General features: G+C 33.9%; 1 pseudogene; it reads right to left on the bottom strand.

Annotated features, from left to right (window-relative positions):
• Positions 1-1,938: 1,938 nt before the first annotated feature.
• Positions 1,939-3,885, bottom strand: LOC131035019 (pectinesterase-like; annotated as a pseudogene).
• Between the last annotated feature and the right edge of the window lie 3,428 nt (positions 3,886-7,313).

Raw genomic sequence — 7,313 nt, forward strand, 5'->3', positions numbered from 1 at the left:
AATTTATCAAAATGAATTTTAAAAATTTCACAAACCAAAATCTATCTATAAAATATGTTTTGATTATAAGAGTTAGTTGTACACAAGTTTTGAATAAAATAGCATGGTTCTAAGAATAAATAATTTTAAGGATAAATATTAGAAGTACAATATGGTTATTAGTATGGTCACAATACAACTTATTCTAAATAGCTGCATATGATTATCAATAATGTATTCTTTCATATTGATATCAAACTATACACTACATCTATATTTATCAATAAACGGATGATACATATGTTCTAAAAATTACATATCATATATGTGTATTTGTAATGTATATGAGCATTTCAATTGTATTTAACATGTTTTGTAATAATTAGATTTTAAATATTCATTGATTTAATTTGTTGACACATATCATTACGTAGAAAGACAAAAATATACATACAAATAATAAATGACAATAAAAAATATGAAACAATTTATTATTACCTAATTAAAATATTAAAATTATAAATAATTTACATCTAAAAATAAATCTCTAATACATTATTTATTAATTAAAATTTTAAACATATCCACATAATAAACAATGTGCCTGCTAGCATATGAACTACCTATAAATACGAAGAAAATATCAATAGATACAAATATTTATAAGCCTATTTACCCAATACTATAGAGAATCGTCTTATTCCAAAATTTTTTTTGCCCATTTATCCAATACTATAGAGAATCGTCTTATTCAAAAAAAATTGTAGTGCCAAACCAATAGACCGGCATATCCAACCATCTACTTACACTTAAAAGATATTAGAACTACAAATTTATTTCTAAATCTGATGAAGACTACCACTAATTTTTTTATTTGAATAATTCATTACATTGTGCAAAATAGAGAACATAGGTACTAATTCTATAGTTTTCCATGATCTAGCAAAGAAATACAACTAATTAAAGCATAATATGGAGGCGGTGCCCCGACTATCTACCTAGTATAAAACAGACAAAACAAACATTATAAAATTTGGCAGCCTATCCAGGTCCAATGTTCTTGTACTCCCCATGGTATAGTCTTCTTGTACTCCCCATGGTATAGTCTTCTTGTACTCCCCATGGTATAATGTCCTTAAATGTAATTTATAGATGGTACACTAAGTTAAAATAATCATCATTGAAATAGTTTCATTATCATAAAATATTTTTATGATATAATATACAAATGTGCCACTATTTTCAAACATATTGTACTACCAAAATGATTGAAAATAAAATTAGATTCTTAAGTTTATTTATCAACCATCATCAAGATGGTTATCATCTTTATATTATATATTTAAGAGATCTAGAGATAAAATATCTAAATATTGTAGTAGATAATAGGAAATCATCATGAAGCCGTAGTCTTAAGAAAACTGCTAGGAGGCAGCCAACCACACAAAAATATTGAATGAGATGCAAGAAGAAATGATTGTTTGATTGATATTTTACAGTCTACAATAGCCTGCTTATATAAGTAAGATGCTAGAGAATGGAGACCATAGAAAGAGACGTGTCCCAATCATATGCAGGAATAGATAGGGTAGGTAAGAGACAACTATTGACAACTACCCTAGTGCAAATATTAATGCACTTAAGAAATCTGCAACACAATTAAGAAAATATGTCTTTTACTCAAGTTAAATTTTAGTAAATGTAAATAGATTAAACTATTTATTCTAACACCTTTCTTTAAGTGCAACTTAAAAAGAAGAATAATTATGCAAATGATGAAATACTAATATGAGAGTGCAATATGTTAGATACCTATATAAAACTAATCATGCAACTAATCTCTTACAAAGAGAGAAAAGGAAAACACTCCATGAGACAAAACTCCTCTCAAAAAAAGATGGAGATTATGTACAAATGAAAGATGAAGAAAAGTATAAAGTTTGGAGCAACTTATTAGTTTCAATCTATCAATCCGTCGATGTACTTAACACCGGTGGATTTCAGCCATTGGTTGCCATTTATAAATTTAGCTACTGTAAATTTACTAGCCTCCTTAGGGCTTTTGATAACATGATACCCAGGCCATGCTACTCGCTTCCCTGTTCCCGATCCAGGTCCAGTATTCTTGTACTCCCCATAGTACAAGGTTTTAAAATTGGTATTCTCGTCCCACTTGTACCAGCCAGCTGGATTAATGAGATCGTCCAAATAAGATTCCATGTATACAGTTCGAGAGTATTTCTTCCATGGCCTTCCCAGGTATGCTGGGAATAAGCTCTTGACGGGACGAAGGTCCGAATCTGCTGTGATGGTGCAGTTGTGAATGACGATCCCTGTGTCTTCGGTGTCGTACAATCTCGATTGTGCGGTTATTTGAATCTTTTGATTTTTCATTGGTTCTCTTGCAAGCATAGTGCATCTCTGGAATACAACTTCAGCATTGCCACATAAGAAGTCCACAGTACCTGAAATCTTGCATTCCCTGTAAAATTGACGAATTGTATGTGTGTAGAGTGTGTCTTGATATCCTACCATCTTGCAACGGTAGAAGACTGATTGGTGTGATTGAACTCGAAGAGCTACTGCTTGATGCTTCTCTCTATCGGCAGTGTTGAAGAATGCCATATCTTGGGCCATGAACCCCTCTCCCACCACAGCTGCATTTCACAAAACACAAGTCATCTCTGTTGCTTTACTCAAGCAAAATAATGATGTTCCAACACTCTCTACTCAATAAATGATTTGCAGAGAAGCACACACTAAAATAAGGCTTAACATCTATTACCCTAAACGACTTGTAAAGTAAAACAATAAATGAAGGCATCCTTAATAAAAGTAGGGAAATCATCAGTATTTTGTATTCGGTACTGACCGAATGTAGCAGTCTCGTAAGTGGTGTAATTAGAGCCGTTGCTTCCGCTCCCTGTCACAATTGTATGGTCCGTGCCTTCCCCTATTAGCATTATATTCGTCTTCCACTTCCCCACATCAACATGCTCCTTATAAGTGCCCTTTTTCACCTTGATCACGTACCTCTTCTTGCTATTATTTGGAGCCTTTTTAATGGCTTCCGTGATAGTTGTGAAGTTACCAGACCCATCAGCAGCCACCACCACATGCACCTTCATGTCATTTACAGAGTTTCGCAGTATTCTCCGATCTGCAGCAGAAACCCACCATGGAAACCCTTCCTTGATGGGCTCAGAAGGAAGTGCAAGCTTGTCCTCCCAATTGGACTTGGTTTTCACAAGTATGGCCAGACAATTACTGGTGAATATTTTCACTCTCTCCACATTTTTCAGCAGCCCAGCCTCTCGTTTTCCATGAGACGTATCCTGAATTCCGTCTTTGCACGTTTCCATGTTAGTGATGGCCGCACTGAGGAAAGTCACTGCATCGCTGTGCTCCCTTGCCTTCATTTCATCCCTTTCCAATAGGGATAGCGACCTACTAAGATGGTCTTTGGTAAGGTCGATGAGCTCCACAGTCCACACAATCCCCAACAGCCATTTTTATAGTGCGATTGTTGGGTTGTTTAAACAAAGCGGAAGCCTGAACAAAAGCATTGTTTGCTTCTTTCGTGGCCACCCTGATTGCAATGTGAAGCACCTTCTTCGTAGCATGGCGAGAGGAGGTGGTAAAATATGGAGACAGACTAGCTATGCAGTTTTCTGGGTAATGAGTAAGGCTAAAGAAACTTTCTATCCCAGCAGCGTCCTCCAATTCTTGGGCTGGCACACTCCCTTCTCTGAGTGCATTGATTCCAATGGGTGCACAAATAATCATCGCCACCATAACGATGGAAGCCACAGTGACACGTTTTGTAGCGCTCTTTGTCCTCGACAAAAACTTTTGCTTTGCAATTGCATCCCCAGATATTTGAATCAGGGAACCCATATTCTTCATTCTGAGGCAGATCTCTCTAATCTTTTCTAAGCAATCAAACATTAAAATCTAAAGGAGAAGCACAGAATACCTTATATCTGCAAGTCAATAGAAGCAGAGAGATATACATGACTGATAATTAGTGATATGCATGGACATATATATAGTGACGGGATATGTTTTCTTCCTAGTCCTTACCTTACTACTTTGATTCGAATTTTGTCAAGCTAGAATATAATATAAAATTTTAAAAGCATCACTGTCGGTCGATCAATTGTATAGCATACAAGTAGTCAGCTATATTCGCGATTGTTTTGAAGCCTCTCGGCGCTATGATCGAATTTCCCCAGAAGATTTCACGCCATTTCATGTTATTTGTTCTTTTCTCTGGGTAGCTTAGCTACCATAAGTTCATAGTTTGCAGAATATACAATCTGCATGATCCAATGGTAGACTCATCACTGAGTGGAAAGTTGATTGCCGTAGCCGATGAAAAGATTCTCACTCAGGAAACTTCCACTTTCTTCACGCATATCGTAAATATCAACTGCAAAATTACGTTCAGTGCTTGCCTAGGTATGCTTTTAGTCCATAAGATACTTTACATAATTTAAACGTTCTTTGTTGTTTTTTGTCATAGGAACTTGAGCGGCCTAGATGTTTATCCCAAGAGATGGAGCGTCTCAAGTTGAAGCAAGGAAAATGAAGCGAGTTGCATATAAACAAAGGTTCTAAAGATTTAGAGCAGTAGAATGGACGACGAATAGCCCAATAATAATCTACAAGTAGGAAATTCATTGAACAAGGCAAGGTTCTCACAACCCGTGGCTTTGATGCTTTCAGACAACACACCCAAGATCGAGGCATACTAGGATTTTACATCCATTCAAAGTAACACGTTCTTCTCGAAATTTTCACTTTCATAGATTATAGCTATATGAAGCAAGTTGCATGTATATAAAGCCTCTATGAATTTAGAACAGTTGGAGGGATTGTGCATTCCATGAAGGACGATGAATAGCCCAATAATCATCTAGAAATAGGAAATTCATTTGAGCAAGGTGAGACTGTCACAACCCGTGTCTTTGATGCTTCAATACAACACACCCAAGATCGAGGAATACTAGGGTTTGCATCGATTAAGGTAAGACGTTCTTTTCGGAATTTTCACTTTCATAGATTATAGCTATATGAGGCAAGTTGCATATAAAGAAAGCCTCTAACAATTTAGAACAGTTGAATGGACTCTGCATTGCATATTAAAGGACGATGTCTTTGGCTTTTGCACATTGAGCATGGTATTATTTAGCATAGCCCAATAATCATCTATACCCAAGAAATCCATAGGCTACGGCTACATTGTCCTCGGGTTTTTCACTTTGAGCAAGGCAACACCTTCACAACTCGTGACTTAATTCTTCGACACAACGCACTCAAGACCTAGGCATATTAGGGTTTGTATCCATTTCAGAGAAGATGCTTAATTTATTAAAAATATGAAGATACATTAGAAATCACAATTGCATTTACGCTCTAATTACATTGGGAAGTGGATGTGTGGTAGTGTAATCAATCAAAGATGTTTTCGTTGGTTAAGAATTTTCTACATATTTCAATGTAGATATGTAAAGTGAATTTGAGTTTACATAGAAATCACAATTGCATTTACGCTCTAATTACATTGGGAAGTGGATGTGTGGTAGTGTAATCAATCAAAGATGTTTTCGTTGGTTAAGAATTTTCTACATATTTCAATGTAGACATGTAAAGTGAATTTGAGTTTACATAGTTTTGATAAATGATAATTTTGATGCACTTCCATAAAGAAACTAAGAATTCAAATTCAGTGACATAGGATTCAAATAGGATTCAAATGGTCTCTATGAGCTGCATCACAAATGGGAAAAAACACTTAAAAATTTGTTTAAAAATTAAAAAAACAATAGTTCTGATTTGAAAATATATGAATTTAGTTTTTACATAGACAAATTACCTTACATAATAATAGTTTTTTAATTAATTTATCAAGTCACATTTACGTAAGGATATCTTAGATCTTAGATTATATTATGTCATACATGTTGTTTCCTACTAACTACTATGGCCATGATAAAGGACAAGGATAGATTAATTCGAGTGAAGTTTAAACATTGTGTCTTATATTGCTTTGAGGAATTGGCATTCCATAGTATGGTATATTTTGTGAATTTGATTACATTAATCCGTGAAATTTATGTTTTACAATTGTGGACCAAATTTAGATGATGCAAACCAACTTCATATTGAAATTGAATATTTTCAAATAATTCTTATAATTTAAAGATTCATTTTTGTAATATAAAATTTGATATAGATGATATTTCTCACAATGTCTTTAGTTACTATGTTAAGGCTTCTCACTATTTAATTTTTCATTATATTAATTTAATATGTCAAATGCATACATGTTGTTCTTGAATATTCACTTATGAGATAACAATAAATATGTCATATTTGATATAAATGACTTTTCACATGACTTCTTTAATTGTCACATTCTCAAATTATTTTCTCTCAAAATGAATAGGCCTACCAACCTAATAAGAACATCCTTATGCAACTAGTATTATATTTCTATTATTTCCTTGTACTGATTGCATTTTTTTAAAGCAATATATGATATAATTATATTGGTTTATTGACTTTAATCATTTTTTGACTACGTAAAATAGGTTTTGAAGGGGACCTAAAACCCTTTACAAAGACCACCAACAGTTAACCAAAGATAAACATACTAAACTAGTAGCAAACCAACAACAACAGCTAAAAAACCACACACATGACCAAACAACAAAATAGGGAAAAAGCCTAATCTAGCCTACTATAATTCTTTTAGAATCTTGGCAACTTATGTATCCTTGTGAATGATTTGTTCATGCATATCCATTACCTCCATCATAACCTAAGTATGATCTTTACCAACCTTTGACTAGCTTCAGGTCTTGGTCAAGGGCCCTTGCATCTTGGATAAAACATGTACCTAAACCAGCTGTATTATAGGAAAATTAATCGTGTTTAATGAGAATAAATGAATAAAACACCAATATTCAATTCTAATTAAGAAATTCCATAAATGAAAATAAAATAGATTTAAATCAACAAGGCATAAGCATTACACAAAGAAATGCCCTTTGTTGATTAAAATCGTGGCTTCCATTGCTCTTCTTCAATATTGTGTTGTGTAGCTCTCAGTTTCGTGTTGGGATTCTTGCATAATTATGGCACAATAATCTCATGGATAGTGGTTATTGAAAAATGGGAAAGGGTTGTTCAATTTATAGATCTGGAGAGGAGATTGATTGAGAGGTGGAACTGTAGTGAGATAATAAGTTGATTGATAGTTGAACTAAATTGATTGAGAGATAAACTCATTTGATTGATGAGTCAACTAGGTATATTTATTAGATGAC

Source organism: Cryptomeria japonica, chromosome 2, assembly GCF_030272615.1.
Source record: "Cryptomeria japonica chromosome 2, Sugi_1.0, whole genome shotgun sequence".
NCBI lineage: Eukaryota > Viridiplantae > Streptophyta > Pinopsida > Cupressales > Cupressaceae > Cryptomeria > Cryptomeria japonica.